General features: G+C 37.6%; 1 protein-coding gene across 2 annotated transcripts in view; it reads right to left on the reverse strand.

The window, feature by feature from the left end:
• Positions 1 to 18,481, reverse strand: part of LOC113063919 (plexin-B2-like) — a 139,594-nt gene that overhangs the window by 103,753 nt on the left and 17,360 nt on the right. Inside the window, exon 1 of one of the 2 annotated variants that reach the window (XM_026234362.1) lies at positions 141 to 517. The exons of the other annotated variant lie outside the window; for it this stretch is intronic. The gene's annotated coding sequence lies outside the window, so the exon portion shown is untranslated. Of the gene's footprint in view, positions 1 to 140; positions 518 to 18,481 lie in introns of those variants that run through there. 2 annotated transcript variants of the gene reach the window in all.

Genomic DNA, 18,481 nt, shown 5'->3' on the forward strand with positions numbered 1-18,481 from the left:
TTCAAGTCTGGAGGAGGAACGCGTTAGACTCAACAAAATAGAGCGACTAGACGTTGTTTTAAACGTTTACAAACATGCGCGGTTAATAAATGTATAAACCACGCAGGTTGAAACAAACAGAAAGTTGAACGCTCACTCACCTTTCTGAGAACCAACTGGCGATGGCAGATCAGGGTTTCTGTTCGGAAACTGCCAGAAAGGAATCTCGATCAAAGCTTTACATCATTCGACTTCCAAGCGGATCACTGGGGCTAGAAGAAAAACAGAGTATTCCTTGCGAAAAGCCGGGGCGGCAGGACACTTTGTTAGGGAAATCCGAAGAAGTATGGGCGATGTTGGGAATCCAGCGTCGAAAACAATCCCTGGCTTTCCACGCCCTGTAGGCTGAGCTTCAGATAAGCCGCCAGGTGCGAGTGAAGTATGAATGTTCAGGGATACCTGTGTGAGTTTTGAAGGAAAGCCGGTGACGTAGAAGTCCTCACAGCTGAAGTATGAGGACTCAGGGCTCATCTGGACCTACCCCGATTGACCAGAGGGAGCTCTCTCTCTCTCTCTCTCTCTCTCTCTCTCTCTCTCTCACACACACACACACACACACACACACACACACACACACACTTTCAACTTCATGTTTTCAAATACAAAGAAATAATACAATAAAATATACTATACAATGTAAAATATGACAGGTTAAATTAAGTTGAATTTCATGGCATGCAGTTTTGTCAAATTATCAATACACAAATAGTCACACAACAAAATAATACATGGTACTATGACAGTTTGACCATAATTAAAAGGACAATGTAATAAAATATTTCAATTTAAAGGATTAATATAGACTTCAATGCAATTACATTTAAATAAAATAAATATTTTTCAATGATTTTAAATAAAATAATAGCTGCAATATTCAAAAATAAAATACATTTCAATTGTATGGCATACAATGTTGCCAAAGCATCAATACACACAAAAAAAGTTTCATGACAAAATAAAAATACAGTACCAGAAATATTAGTGTCAGCAAAGTTAATACATTTAAATGAGAGTTTAGTTAAATAAATGTTCAGGAATCAACTTCAAGGCTTCAATGCAATGACATCAAAACATAATAAAATCTAATAAAATAGCAATGAGTTATAAGTATTTTATATATATATATATATATATATATATATATATATATATATATATATATATATATATATATATACATACACACACACAATAATTTCAAAATGAAATTAATTTGTATTTTATGGCATACAGTGTTGCTAAAGCATCAATACACAAAAACAATTGCATGATAAAATAAAATAAAAATATATTACTAGAAATGCTTTAGTTTCAGTAAAAGCTGATAAATATTTAAATGCATTATAATATACAGTACAATAAAAGAATGCATTTAAACAGACATTGTCATAATTTTTCAAACTATCTCTCTCTCTGTTATATCTATTTTGTTATATCTGTCTTTATGTTATACTTTGATAACTGTATGGACACTGTGATTGCTGAGTCTGTATTTAGTAAAAATCTGTTTCTACTTCCTATCTCTGATGGTGATGAGACATTCTTCCAGATGATATGTTTAGACCCTGCAGATCCATCCTGCATGTTTCAGTCTTCAAAGGTGTTCAAAAAGAGCATTTTCCAGAGTGGAAGTAGGAATCAGAGATAGTACTTTGCTCTAACCTTGCTTTAAACACCCTTAAGGCCCCCCACAGGGCCCCCGCTGTGAAGCCTGAGCTGGAATAAAATAATGATCTTTTCCTCTCCTATTTACAGTAAATTTGAGATTTGCAGTAATCTGGCTCATGCTGTGACAGAGATTAAGGTCAAACCAATTGTAAATCATAATCAAAGGACAGATTTTGAGGATGGCTGTAGAAAATTGTGTTGTAACAACATATTTAAGCCCACCTCTTTCATTAGTCCAATATTTTTGATTGGCTGCTATTTTGAAGATTAATGTTTGGCTGAGTAGGAGGAGGTTTGACAATAATACAGGTTTAGAATAATGACAGATATAAAATAAGATAAATAGAAGACATAAAATGAGAGTACGAATAAAAAAATAAAATAAGCAATATACAATAAAAAGCAAAAATATAAAATAAAAAGGTGTCAGCAATGTTAACAAAATAGTAAATTCAATATAAAATAAAGTGCAATAAAAAAAATTAATAATAATAATTTGCATTAAAAAATTGACTCAGGAAACTTCAACCGTCTTATTTTTTTATTACTGAACCTTATAGTCTTTAATCCGGCCAGATTAGAGCTATTTAACAGACTGACCTTCATAAACCCTCCAAATTCAACAGGTAGTGGAAGTAAGCAAGGTTTTTTTTTTTTTGTGGCTTTGCCTTCAGAGGACAGTTGGGGTAACATGAGCAACATCATTAATGCAGTGTCTCTTTAAAATGTTGTTTTGGACCCCAGTGTGTTATCGCAGCGAAAGTGCACTTGCACGTGTGTGTATGTTGTAGTTGGACTGAGTGTCAAAGCTGAATGATTTGAATAATTCATGACTATGGAAATTAGTCTGTCTGAAGGAAAAGAGTGCGGTCTTTGCCCCAAGGCCTGTAGGGACAGAGATGCTTTGCTTTTTCATTTATTCTCTCTCCCTTCCTCCCTGGCTCATTCTCTCTCAACCCTTTTACAGTGTAAAATGCAGGGAAAAGTTGAGCAAAACACGAGAAATAAAACAGGAGCAGCGATGGAAAGACACAGAAAATCACAGAAAGAAAATGAGAATAATGATAGCTGTCAGGGGGAATGAGATGGCATTGTGCCCGAGTGTGGAACACAGAGCCTGCTGTCATCTGCAACCATTGTTCAATTTTCTCTCAAATAGTCCCGTACTTCTATTGCTCGGAGTGGATCTGTCACACCTCTTTTACTAAAGGCTAAGAAATAGATGACTGAATCATCTGGCAAATCATAAACAAGACCGTACAGACACCGAGCAGGTCATTTTATACTTCACTGGGCATGTTTTGAGCGACTCTGATGTGAAGGACAGATATTGATTGCGGCTCACTTGTAGTTTCTTCAGCTTCCAGTGACGATTCAAGTCTTTTCAAGATACTTTGAGGCACGTGTTGACTTCTAATAACTTGAGTTTGACGTGTAGACACTGCAAGAAATAAATCTCTTGAGAACGAATGAAACGGTTTCGTGATGCATTCTTTTGGCGCCCTCTACTGTTTGAAATCATAATGTCAACACAAAATATATAATCTCAGGGGGCCTTTAAACTGTGTGTAACCCCCACCAAGAGACTACCACACCTCGAAATCCCGTAAAGTACTATTTAACGTCAGTGATATTCTCACCTTGTCCGTGTGTAACAAAAAACAGACGTTCTTTGCACCCGTCTGTGAGCAGCTGAATTTGGCACATCCAGAATGGCGGCAAAGACAGATGAGCAGAAACAGTTACGCTGTCTGTTGGCAGAGAAAGACAATGCTGTGAGACAGCAAACAGAAGGAGTCGTGAAGAGGGAGGGGGATAAACATGAACAAAAGTGAGCGAGAGCGAGAAATAACGGAGTTATTTTTAGCGCGTGCAATGATTAGATTTGCTTCCCTGTTGCACCGAGCCAAGTTTGGTCGGATGGCTGTCAATATGAGTTATTGCATGGACCTCGCTCTAATCAAAGAGGTGTGTATACTTGCTTGTGTGAGCGACAGAGAGTGTGTGTGGAAATGAGTGCGTGGTCCATGCACGTATCCGTGTGTGCGCGTGCATGAGCTTGTGCGATTGTCTGTGTATAAACTGCATGCAATCCTATTACTTAGCGTCTGGAGATGTTGGTTTAGCTTGGTGGACGGTATCTGGTATTCCCTGCAGTGCTAATTTGGTGTAGTGCCACTAATGAGCCATCTGGTGCTCTCACCATCAATCCCAAAAGTCCTGGGACCATCACCTAGAATTCTGCACCCCTGGGCTCAGCCAAATGGAACAAGATCAAGGGCAAAGGGCAAAGTTTGCTAATTTCAGAAAAACAAAAATAAATGATTTAATATTTTTTATGGTTTAATTTACATATAATTAAAGATGTTTTGTATTTTATACTGTATTATATAATTATATATTAGTCTCTTTCTATATGTAGAAATAAAATATAAAGATGATTAAAAATATATATATATATATTTGTCCCTTTTTTAAATGTAAATCACATAATTTAGGTTTGAATGATTAAAATCAGATTTTTTAATATGTCTATTAAAATATTACAAAATCTGTAAAAATACTTTAGCATTTTTACCATATTTTAATTAGTTTGTGTTTATTTATTATGTGATCAAATAACTGTATGCTTGACCCATCAATGTAATGTAATTTGGTCAATATATAATTTGGTCATATATATATTTATTTATATATATATATATATATATATATATATATTTTTTTTTTTTTTTTTTTTTTTTTTTTTTTTTTTTGTAAACTGCTCATTTTAGTAGGCCTATGTATCTTAGATATTTTATCAAAACTAAAGAGAAAACAATCCTTAATTCTTTCGGCTGGCAACTTGAGCCATGCAATAGCCAGTTCTCATCATCAACCTGATTACAAGTGATCAGAGATGTGAGAAAGATAATGAAGCCACTAATGAAGACTGAGAGCCACTCTTTGCAGGAAGCCACTGTGCCAGGGCGTCCACAGTGGTTGATCAGGTTCCCAGTTTATTCCCAATGCAAACAATGTAAATGTTCTCAACATGCTCAAAGGACAATTATTTAAACAATTGTTTCAAAGTTCTTTCAAGAGCTACATCAATTCTTGGCTTTCAAAAATCCCGCTTTGATTGATTAATTGCCTGGAGTGTTACAAACACACACACACACACACACACACATAACAGGAAGCTCTTTGTTTTTTGTAATGATTAAAACCTGATTCTATAATCTATTACATCAGTATGTGATTACATCAGATCCATTCATTTCTGTGGTTTTACGGCTGGCTGGTATCAAATAATAGGCTTCACAGAGCAGAAAAATGCAATGGGAACTTCTGAAATTGTAATTGGGGCAACGCTCTTTCAGATAACCTTCAGAAGTTGGAAATAACTGACTTTTTCATAATGGGGTTGTGCTACTGTACCCAGGATAACAAATTGCATTGGCTATGGAACACTGAATAACCAGCTAACAAGAACATTGGTTTTTGTGAGGAAATGTGAGCAAATAATTAAACTTTTGGAAACTCACTTTTTGTCTCATTGCTAGTATAATTAAAAGAGACCTTGGTTTCCTGTTACTATAAAGCAGAGCTTGAGTGTCAAGGCTTTCAAGAAGGCTTTGTAAATAAAAAATAAAATCAGAAAATCATCTTCATCAAGTTATTCAGTGACTTAAATTTTTTTTTCAGTAATTGAAATCATGCTTAAATATATAAATTAAAAATCTAATAAAATAGAAATATATTAAAAAACTTAATCTAAAAAGAACTTTAGGAATGTTGCTTTGAAAACTAACTGAAATAATAAAAATGTAGTTGAGGAAGCCTACTAAAATGGCTATAAAATTAAATAAGTAATTAAAGCTATAGAAATATTTATACATTTAAAAATGCACATAAGATGACAAACTAAATAAAACTAAAATGAGAAATGAAAATATAAGAAAATCTAGTTTAATATATTTATATTTAATAACGTACAGTAAATAAGATTTAATAAAAACGTTTTTAACATGAGATGTAGTGCTTGCAAGTTAAGTGTACTTTGAATGTCAAACCATTAGGTGACAGCATGTTCATTTGACAAAATGTCACCAGCACTATTCTAAGTACAACAGAGATCCATAACCATTCATGTAATTCTGTAAGACTTGAAACAGAGATCTTACAAACAATAAGATACTTTCCCAATCCAAGCCACTTAACTAAATACTGCCTGTTCTCAAGCCTAATAGCAAGCCAAAATATGTACTTTAGGTGTCCCACATGAAGCACTTGAGCTTACATTTGCCCAATTTGATATATTTGTTAGCTGTAATATATTGGCTGAATGCACAAAATGGCAAATACTATCAGTGAAGAGAATTTAAATACAATTCATGTTTTGGTGATGAGACCTTTTTTAATTGAAATGTTCAAAACGTGTTTAAATGAGCATTGTATGTTGAATTAATTATAAATCATGTTTATGTTCTTACCAGGGAGTGGACTTTTTACACCCCAGGCTATTTGCAACAGTTACTACTATTTTTCAGTGTGATATTTGGTGAATTGTATATAAAAAATAGGGTATTGTAAGTTTGATCCTCAAACACTACTCCACCCACAACATGGAACCCACAACAATAGAAAATAAATAGATAAATAACATTGTCCCCATTTTTTAATTAGTAGATAATGACAAGAGACATTTCAGTGATATTTTAACCACTGAAATAGGAAATGTCCCTGGTTTTCCTTTCTGAAATCTGGTCACCTTAGTGTTAGAAAGGTTGCGAGTGTTTCATTCTGGTTTGAACTGTAAAATCTGGGTCTGGGTCTGATTATTGTATAGGGCTGTTTATGTGAAAGTATCTTATGGTTATACCTCATCGAGACACAGAGAGCAAGGGAGATTGTTTATTTAATGGAGGTATATGTTGTACGTTCCCACTCTTTCGCTTGTTAATTTCTCAGCTTCACCCTTCATTTGTTTCTCTTTATTTCTTCTGATTCTTGACTTTATAAATAGGCTACCCATGATGCTTGAGAGACGTGTAAAAGGCTTCCTGTCAGTACTTCACTAACCTTCGATGGCTCACTCATGGGCTGCTTCCTGTGGTTAATGGGGGAGAGGTCAGGCGAGGGCTTCCTAATTCTGGTTTCTAGAGAAACACTTTATATTAAACAGCAATATTAAACAACAACATGTATGTTAGACCCTATCTATGCTGCAAAAAGTAATTACAGACTGATCTTAATTTACCTTTTTCAGTCAAAGATTCCAGAAAAGGTAGTATCGTCACAACTATACTAGAACACTAGAACTAGAACAAATTTTCATCTGATTTTGATGAATCTGAGAGCTCTCTGACCCTGCATATACTGCAATACAACTGAAATGTTCCCAGACCCAGAAACATATGGACATTGATAAAGCATGCGTGCACTTTCTCCTGAACGTAAACAGCATTACGTTGATTACTGGTGCATCGAAATTCTGACTTCTGTCACGTGTTGATCTGATACGTGCTCAACAGCACAACGCTTCTAGAACAACAATCTGCTCATGAGTCCTCAGAGGCTCTCTGTAGAAATATAAGGGGCAGAAATAGATAATGCAGTGGCTCTCCATTCTGTATTGACTGACCCTAGTCCATGCAGGGAGATAAAATCGAAACATTAAAACCATAGGACGTTCTGACCATCTCAAATTTGGAAGTGAAACCGTCTGCAAGACATATTTGGATATTTTTGTATAGACCGGAGACATGTCTTCAGCTTTAATTATAAGAAAGAATATATAAAGAGATGCAGACACCCTCCCCTCTCAGTCTCTCTATCTAACTGAACTTCGGTTTCTCATCTTTTCTTTATCCTTTATTTCAGGCTCATTTGAATACTTTGAAATTCTACAGGTTTATTCAACTCAGATACTTTGACTTTTGATATACTAAGTATTCTCATATAATTTGTATTATTATTTGAATATATATATTCTTAACAGTTGGAGTACTTTTGATAATTATAATAATTTTACTAATTTTAGATGGGCACAATCTATCATATATGGATTGCTTTTAAACTATATTAATTTTGGATTTGCATTTCCTATATTTGAAGCTGGTTATAATACTTAATAATCTGTTTGCAAGTAATGATTTGTATTATCACTTTCTATATTCTTTGAATAAATTTGCATATTGAAAAACCACCCACCGTCTGACCCGGATTGAAATTTCTTTGCATCAATTACTTTCTGGGGAAAGCATGCATAAGCATCGTGGTACTCTCCAAAATGATGGTAACTCAGGAAGAAGAATTGTTGAATAAATTATGTTATTTTTGTTTTCTTTTCACACAAGAAGTCTCATTAGCTTCACAAAATGAAAGTTGAGCCACTGATGTCAAATAGACTGTTTTATCGATGTCCTTGCTAAATTTCTGGGTCTGGAAACACTGCAGTTGTGTTGCTGTCTTTGAAGGGCCAGAGTGCTCTCAGAATTAATAAAAAAATGTAAATTTGTGTCCTGAAGACATTTTTATGTTGTCAATTTGAGTTTAATGAAGTAGAATTGAAATGGAATTCATAAATTTAGATGTTTTTTGTTCATGTTTAAAGAGATAGTTCACCCAAAAATTTAAATTAAGTTAACAATTACTCATCCTCATTTCATTACAAACCCGTAAGACAAAGCATTAAAAAAAAATAAAAAAGGTGATTGTGACGAGTGGGGCGGGGCCGAGAGACGTGGGCACGAGGAGTGAGGCCAGGTGTAGTGATTGGAGATGAGCTGCACCTGCGCCCCACCACCTGTCTCGAGTCCCACGTAGGAGATGGAAGGATATAAAACTGGAGCGACACCCGTGAAGGACGAGAGAGGACCAGGCCTGGGACATTATTTTATGTTTTGCTTTTTATTTATGCGCACCAGTCGGCCGTGAGGGGCTGGTGCGCTAGTTTGTGTTTATTTTTGAATTATTAAAATGGTTTTGATTGTGCGCCGGTTCCCGCCTCCTTCTTCCCGATGTATATGGAGTATTAATATCGTTACAGTGGTGCCGGAACCCGGGAGAAGGAGGGACGCGCTGCTGAAGATCCCTCGCCACTGTGGTGAATCCGCGGTGCCCTCGAGCAGGCGAGGAAGTGTGCCGCCAAGGACGCTCGAGGCGGTGGGCTGGAGCGAGTTGCCGGGGACGGGCGAGCTCGCTGCCGGCCGCCCACGATATGGAGGGGCGGCTGCCGTCCGTGAGGGAGCGGAGGAGTCGGCGCCGTTCGCCAGGGGGCCGGAGCCTGCTGCCTCCGTGACGGAATCCGGAGGGGCAGGGAACGGGGGACTCCTGCCGGCTGCCCAAAACCGGAGGAGCCGTCGCCGTCCACCGGGCGGCGGAGGAGTGTCGTGCCGTCCGCCGAGGGCCGTCCAGTGCCACCGCCAGGCACCGCGGAGGAGATCACCCAGCTGGTGGAGGGCCGAGCAGCAGTGCGTCTGGGAACCAGATTATTTTTTTTTTTCTCTCTCCCCTCTCTCGTCCCTGTCGCTCCTCCTTCCATCTCCTTTTCTCTCGCCTCGTCTGTCCTACCCCCAGGTTCCCGCAGGTCCCCGTGAGCGGTCCCCCCCGAAGGGAGGGGGGGGGGAGTAGAGCGCAGTCTCGAGGGTACCCCCAGGCCTGCGAGGGGCGATGGGGGTATGTGACGAGTGAGGCGGGGCCGAGAGACGTGGGCACGAGGAGTGAGGCCAGGTGTAGTGATTGGAGATGAGCTGCACCTGCGCTCCACCACCTGTCTCGAGTCCCACGTAGGAGATGGAAGGATATAAAACTGGAGCGACACCCGTGAAGGACGAGAGAGGACCAGGCCTGGGACATTATTTTATGTTTTGCTTTTTATTTATGCGCACCAGTTGGCCGTGAGGGGCTGGTGCGCTAGTTTGTGTTTATTTTTGAATTATTAAAATGGTTTTGATTGTGCGCCGGTTCCCGCCTCCTTCTTCCCGATGTATATGGAGTATTAATATCGTTACAGTGATCATATCAACATCCTGCCGACAAGTCTAGTCTCCACATCAAGCATATTGGATCCAACCCTGGACACCTGATGCTGTTAGAAAATATCATTTTTTTTATAATACTCAAAACCCATGAACAGTTTTTTCTGGTACCTAAAACCTGTTAACAGCAAGTGTTGTCTGGTACTAAAAATCAGTGTTTTACTACATAATGTCTAGTAAGCAAAACTCCATTAGGAGCAGAAAGCAGAAGAAAGAAGTTTATTGAATAATCTTAATTGCATCTGTTCCGAAGCTCAGTCAGACTTTGTCTGACCAGCACACATCCAACCTGCAGACCAGCAGAAATCCAACCAGTTTTATCATATCACAATTATTGGCAATAGAAATATAGTACAGTGACATTATAAACTTGAAATGGACACTCATGCAAAGACAACACAGCATACAACATAAAACTAAACCATAATGTAAAAATAGTTTGAAATAATATAACAGTAATGAATGATCAATTTTTGAATCAATTAAATGAGTATGAATTGTTATAAAGAATTATGATTAAACATAATAATAAACTGATTAAACAATAAAAGATAATAAATGAAAAAAGAATATCACAAATTTATGAAGCATCACAAACACACAGCTGTTGCTACAAAAAATCCTTAAACTCTCATGCAGTACCTAGAGAATGAGTATCTTTTTGGCGAATGAGAACAAGGCACTTCACCTACAGTGATTCTCTTAATGTCCTCCTGCTTGATGCCCAAGTTACTGCCTTTTGTTGTGCCAGATATCTGTCCCTTTATCGGCCCTTCCTGAGGAACAACCTGGAATGATAACAGAAAAGCAAAGTAAAAAGAGGCTTATGACATTCAAAACCATAACCTAGAGTAGAGATGGACAACTCCCGTACTGGAGATCCACTGTCCTGCAGAGTTTTGCTTGATCGCCCAATCAAACATACATGAAAATCCTGACAAAAGTTTAAAGGATTGCTTGAAAATTGGAGGAAAAGCATTTTTTATTATTATTATTATTTTGGTTGTGCATGCACACCTGTGCACCACTTATGTGCATGCCTGCCTATAACCATTGTTCCCTTAAATGATCCAGCTGCTTTGGAAAGAAAATATTTTGCCAGATCAGGGGAAGGCGGCACGATCATTAGAGTCTCAGATGGATTCAACAAAACACTAGAGTGAGAGACTGAGTTTGTGCCTACCAGCGCAGCCATCTATATATCATTTAGACATGAAAAATGGAGAAGAGGATGAAAAGAAATGGTTTTTTCTAGAGAAGATGAAGAGTAGAAATTTATTAACTGCATTTGAACCGGGAATAGTAAGATTAGCTGACATCACGCAAATGAGATATTTTTTGGATGCATTTTGAGCTTAGCTTGAAGTGTAACTGAATTTAGTATTAGATACTTTCAAAATAATGTTGAGAGACAGATTTGAGAAAAGAAAGACAAGAAGAATGGTCCTCACGTCAGTTATCTTTGGAGGAGGACACTCTCCCTCCTCCTGTGTGCACAGGTCTCTGTGGATGCAGGATTTTGTTGTGCCGCACCACACGCAGTTATACTTCTGATCAGCGTTCTTACACAAACTGCAGTCCTCACGTCTAACAGAGCAGTTGTAGAGCACCACTGAGTAGAAAAATGAAGGAAACAAAACAACAATGAACACTGATTTCATGATCTTCAACAAAAAACACTTCAAACAACTGAACTCAAAAAAACATCCCCTAAACCTTTTGATTTGTAGCTAAATAAACAGCTGTTTATCACTTTTTATGCAAATTAGGATGTTTATTGTTATATGTGGTGATTTTATTATTAATTTATTGATCAAGTTTGATTCTGTCACATTCTGTCCTGTGTCAGATGAATACTGCTTAGAATATTTAGGCTGGCAGTACTATATTTTTATACATATTGGCCTCTTAAAAAGTGTCAATATACCATAATTAAACAAGATTCAAGAAATAAGTTTTCAAAAATAAATTTACTAAATATTTTAACCTGCTTTTTTAAGATGTTCATAAGATGTTTTTATACAACCTTTCCAGACTTTAAAAAATCCACGTTTACTGGATAAAGTCCAACTTCCTGGTCCTGTAAACTACGATGATGAAAATTCATTGAAATGTACCTCTGAGGGTGCTGTCAATCTTCCTGTCCGTGCTTTTATCCTTTATGTAGAATGTCACATTTACCTCTGGCTCTTTGTCATATTCAAACTGCCATAAAAACAGTAGAAAGGTGTCACTTAAGAAACAGACACACAAACAGATTATTGCATGTGGAACAACTGTGCGCTGCAGCAAATTCTCCCCTTGCCAACATGATGTCTTTGTGAACCTGATCACTGTGTGTTTGTTATGCACACACAGGACTGAGCCCTACACACGTGCAGCTCAATAGCTGGGAATGCCATATTGGCTGCTGCTCAAACTCCAGGAACAAATCGATGTGTGAACAGAGAAGAAGCAGAAAGTGAGGGAGACATAATAGAAGGAGGAATACGAGTTGAGTGTACTGACCTCATATCCCTCAAATCTGTACTTTGACCCATCAGCCACTTCAGTCACCTCGCCAACCTGTTTCATGAGCTCAGTGCCGATCTGAAAGATACTGCCCTAAGAAACATGAAGAAAGAGTATTGCTGCTTATGTAGACTCTAAAAACAGGTATTTTACTATAAAAAAAAATCATGCTGACAAATAGCCTCACGGAGATATTGGGTAAATATTTACAAAGTTGATTCTAAAAAAGTTGGGACACTACAAACTGTGAACAAAAAAAAGGAATGGAATAATTTACAAATCTCATAAACTTATATATAACATATCAAATGTTGAAAGTGAGACATTTTGAAATGTCATGCCAAATATTGGCTCATTTTGGATTTCATGAGAGCTAAACATTCCAAAAAAGTTGGGACAGGTAGCAGTAAGAGGCCGGAAAAGTTAAATGTACATACTGTATAAGGAACAGCTGGAGGACCAATTTACAACTTATTAGGTCAATTGGCAACATGATTGGGTATAAAAACAGCCTCTCAGTGTGGCAGTGTCTCTCAGAAGTCAAGATGGGCAGAGGATCACCTATTACCCCAATGCTGCAGCGAAAAATAGTGAAACAATATCACAAAGTAGTTTCTCAGAGAAAAATGTAAAAGAGTTTGAAGTTATCATCATCTACAGTGCATAATATAATCCAAAGTTTCAGAGAATCTGGAACAATCTATGTGCATAAGGGTCAAGACCGGAAAACCGTACTGGTACTTTAATGTCATACAGTGATCCTTCTGTGCGTGCAGCGGTGCTTCCAGTGTTGCCAACTTAGCGGATTTGTCGCTAGATTTAGCAACTTTTCAGACCCCCATAGCGACTATTTTCCAAAAAAGCGACTAGCGACAAATCTAGCGACTTTTTTTTTTGAGAGACCTTTTTTATTCTCTGAGACTTTCCAGTACTGCCGAACGAGCACAAGCTCTCTCTCTCTCCCCCCTAGGCAGCGCGCGCACACGCATCTCTATCTGCCCTGTTCAGCGAGCAGAGAGAAGCAGCACTTTTAGTTAAAAAAAAGATATTCTGTTGCTTCTAACTCTATTTTAGATACAAGTATAGGCATAGCCGAAATCACAGCACAACCATTGTCTTAATCTTATGTGTATGTGATTTCATTAGACTAGTCTGGACTATGATTTTAGTGCACAGATTAACATCTTTGAGAGCTGGTGTGTAGTCTTAATGGACCGCGTTTCAGTCATTATAATATTAATTCCGTTGTCTGACAACAGAAACATTAAAATATAATAATAAAAAACGTTTTATTGAGAATTGTTGCAGCATTAAAATGCAGTACATGAGCACAGAAAGGGCGAGATAATATGACGCACCTACGCCATGAATATGCTAATTAGCATATGACGTCATCTAGCGACATTTAGCGACTTTTCAGGCAGGGTTTAGCTACTTTCCATTGAAAGAAGTTGGCAACACTGGGTGCTTCAAGTCGAACGCGTCTATCAACTTCGTGCGATTGCTTCTGGCATTCGCAGGTTGTAAAATCGTGTCGTATATCATCTCGTCCGTACGATTTTCAGATAAACTCACTCGTGCCGTGTGCGTGGACATACGATCTTCCGACCATCTGAATTCGCACCGTGTACGCCCGCCTTTAGACAAGAATGGGATAACATTCCTATTCCTAAACTTGAGCAACTTGTCTTCTCAGTCCCCAGATGTTTGCAGACTGTTATAAAAAGAAGAGGGGATGCCACACAGTGGTAACCATGGCCTTGTCCCAATTTTTTTTTAGATGTGTTAATGCCATTAAATTTAAAATCAACTTATTTTTCCCTAAAAATTATACATTTTCTCAGTTTAAACATTTGATATGTCATCTATGTTGAAATATTGAAATTTGAAATTCACAATTTGTACAGTGTCCCAACTTTTTTGGAATCGGGTTTGTACTTCAGCATCTTGATTTTTCTCCTAAATATTTGATTCTGATTGTTAAATGGTTATGTGATACAATATCTAGTTGTTGCTAGAAATATATTAAGCGTGAAAAGACATTATACTAGCACAACTATGTTTGTTATTAGGGACAAAGGTCAAATAAATAACACATAATTTAACTGGACATCTGTTAAGGTTAAAGACAATTACTAAAACACCTCTCAATGCAATGTGTATATTGAATATGTGTAAAACACCTGTGAAAAATAAATTCATATGAATATATTGCAATAATTTATGGACCGTAAAACCATTTTAACTTAAATAATTCAATACCATACCTTAAAGGTGCCATCTGTAATGTTTGGCAAAAAAAATCAAGTCATACTCCACATTAAATACCAGATGGGGGCAGTATGCCTCAAAGTGAATTGGTCTACTCTAGAGTAACAAACGAGAAACGGCATAGTCTCTATGCTCCGCCCCTACCTTCACAACAACACTACAGCCATAGCCGAAGCCTAAGAGGACGTTTTGCCTCCAGAGGAACGTTGGGTGATGTCAAGTGATTTTGAAACATGACATCTTCAAGCTACTCCCCTTCACCTTTACCAGTCAATATGTTCCTTTTCGTTTTGTTCATATTACATTTTGAGTTGTATATACACATTATTTGAATTAAATTAATTTGACAGACAGCATTCTGTCAACATCAAGCTAGCGCCAACCAACGTAACCAGAGCTGCCAACTCTCAAGCATTCACCGTGTGACACACGCAATTGACTCTTTTCACACGCTTTCACGCCACACATCAATTTTTTCATGCACAGAAAAACCACGAAGCAAAGAGGACACGGAGACCAACAGACTAGACAGAGCAGGTTAGTTATGATATAATAAAATGGGTAACGTTAAGTTATAGCTAGCTAATTATCAAACGCAGCTACGGTTAGCCATCGCTAACATTAGCACGTTTATCGAAAAGCCTTCAATACATTTCTATGTTATAACTTCCCGAAAACAAATACACAAACATATAAAACAAACTTCTAGCTAAATACTAACAGCATCTAACTTACCAATCCAAAAGAAATGTTGCAAGTTCGGAGTCGAACCTCATTTCTTTCAGGTCCATCAGTTGTCTCCAGCGATTAAAAGCAGTGCCGATGTTTACTCTGGTTCGGCTCCTTTTCTTATCGGATTTGATATTTGATTCCGAGCGCGGTTGTTTCCCTGTAGCGGGTGGTGGTCTCTTGCCAAGGGCTTGAGCCATCCTTCCTCTCTCTTCCCTGAACTGAAATGAAGTACTGGGCTGTACTTTCCACATGATTGACATCAGGTTCAGGTACACCCACAAGCCGTGCGAGTTATTCATGTATTGCAGGTTGGCTGGTGGTTATGTTGCCCGCATACCGCCTCCCATGGCCGAAATTGGTATTACGACACCTGTCGGGCCGGGGCTAGTAATGCTAATGCTAATTAAGGTTGATATCTCTGCAGCACTATAACTTGACATTTTTTTAATGACATCATCGCCCTTATTTCTTCTCATTCTTTTGATGCGTGTAGGTCATGTTATGGATATTTTTACCTCAATTTTTGCATATGGCACCTTTAATTTATGTACAGTAATTAATAAGAATCAGTGTAAAAATCCAGATAACACACAGCCAGGTGGTCATTATACCAAAATAACCCCCTTAAAGAAGATAAAATGCCATCCCAATCAGCTTTTTTTTGTCCAAACTACTGTACATTAGCCATTACATATCTTTAAAAATCAAATATTTACATACTATATACTCCAGGATATTACCTGAATACATTTTAAAAACTATTATACTAGGTGTAACAACCACAGAGTGTACAATAATAAGTAATGCATGTACTTTACCAAATATTTATCCAGATTTTTGCCCTGAAATTGGATGGGGGTTTTAATTCCAACAGGAATAAGAAGAGGTTCTGGGATCTCAAACTCTGGACACCTATCATCCTGCAAGAATATATATATATATATATATTTTTTTTTATAAAACTGATATTAGTCCTTTTTTTGTCACCAAAAGATGATTGCTCAAGATATATTAAAGCACAAACAGCCATATTAATTTACATATGCATGCACTCTTCCTAACATAACTCACCTCCTTGTGTTGAATGATATTATCACCCTTGACTGTGTCATCTCTATCACTGCATGTGTAATCCTGAATGTTCCACTGGCAGCCCCACTTACTGGTCACACATGCAATGCATCTGCAGGGCACACAACCACCCAGTCAAAAGACTAATCTAAAAAAATACTAATGGAAGACACATTTCTTAAACATTGCCTTATACTCACAGTTTATTTTCCGATCTCTTCACCACGTCTGCACAGTTGTAGAACTCAAATGCACCAAATGCCAATTCAAATCGTTCATTCATCATGATCATCACTGGCACTGCCACAAAATCTACACACATTCATACTTCAGAACGTATCTGCTATTGTTGGAATATATTGCAGAATATATTTGCTACTGCTTCAGTGTTATTGTTGGATCTGATCAGTCTCCAAAAATGAAGAAATTAATGAAAAAGCATTCATGTTTGATGTCATTTTTAGGCATTCTGTGATACAAAGACAATCCGTTTGTTCAAAGGGGAAAGGAGGCAGCGAGAGGAAGGCTTCACAGTAGGCAAGCAGGATGCTCTTACCTTGTGTCTCAGGTATGGGCGGTATGTATTCAGAGAGCGGGAGATCACAGATGAACCGTGTATTTTCCATCGTTGCCTGACTACAATAGTCACCAAATACACATGTAAATCTAGCAGGATTGCTGATACTGGGGAGGGAGGGGATGTCAATCATCACCTGCAAGTGTAAACCAGAAAATAAGGATTTAGAGGAAAATAAAATATAAAATACCAGTTTTCAAACCTTATGTTAAATATATATGTTTTCTGGATTTTTGGGGATATTGGATGAGGAATTTTAAATACTGAATATTTAGAGGTAAACATGTGGAAAGTAAATAAATAAAACACTTAAAACTTGATGATGATTATAAATATTATTTACTTTTTTCAATCACTTTTTTTTTTAACCATTTTATTGATTTCCGTAACTTTTACAGTTCTGGAAATCAAAATGTTAAAATTCCATGACCACTGGAGACAGACTAGAGATGTATGAAAAGTGTTATGATATTATGATATAGTATGATAGTTTCAGATTCCTTGTTTGGTTTTTTATTATGTCAGCTCTTGAAAAAAAAGGATTAGACTCACAGACTGGATCCATTACAGCCAGTAAATATAAATCCTGAGTCAATCCTTAACAGGTTGGGGCTTGAAATAATGGCAGAGTGTGTGATTATGTACATGTTCATGTTATGCTTAAGTACCTGTGAATTATATGTTTTCTTCCAGCTGATGTTGGGGGGCTCGAAGGACTGAATAGTTACACATGTTTGTTTTGGACTCCACAACCAGGCGAGGTTTCCTTCTCCTCTTTCACAATCCTTTTTCCTAGTACAACTGCAGGATAAACACAGGTAATGAGCCATACTGCATTCACTTTAACTGGACTGCACACAGGTATTTATTACAATGGGATTTGTAAACAATTTCCTGTTCTAAAAATAGATTATTAGGGATGGAAGGAGCCATAGTGGGTCATTGCCCCATCCTTCACCAGGCAAGAATTATCAAATCAAGTTGTGCATTTGGTAATAAAGTGAATCTAAAAGACTTACCGGCCCTCCAACACACACCAGCCGCAATATGGGTCCCGTTGGGAGATGCATGATTGACAGTTATTCTTCTGTTCACAGGCCTGCACTGGGACCTTGGTGATCTAAACAAAAGAGAAGCAGGACAATCAAGATAATAAAATGTCTCAAGTTACTATGTAACCTGGTTCCTTGAGAAGTAATGAAGTCATATTGACTTCCAAATAAGAAAATAATATCAACGCTATAAATATAGCCCTCATTTCCAGATAATTTATGTGCCCTGAGGGGCCAGAGGCCACAAGCTGGATTGCCATCTAAGACTGTGTCACAGCCCATGAGGGAGGCATCCATCATGGTCATCTTTCAATGGCAACACTCCCAAAGCATGGGACCCTGTAACGACTGGGTGAAGGAGTGGCAGGAAGCAAGTGCGAGGTTAAAGGGGGGGTGAAATGCTATTTCATGCATACTGAGTTTTTTACACTGTTAAAGAGTTGGATTCCCATGCTAAACATGGACAAAGTTTCAAAAATTAAGTTGTACGTTTGAAGGAGTATTTTTGTTCCAAAAATACTCCTTCCGGTTTGTCA

The sequence above is a fragment of the Carassius auratus genome, chromosome 4, assembly GCF_003368295.1.
Source record: "Carassius auratus strain Wakin chromosome 4, ASM336829v1, whole genome shotgun sequence".
Lineage (NCBI taxonomy): Eukaryota > Metazoa > Chordata > Actinopteri > Cypriniformes > Cyprinidae > Carassius > Carassius auratus.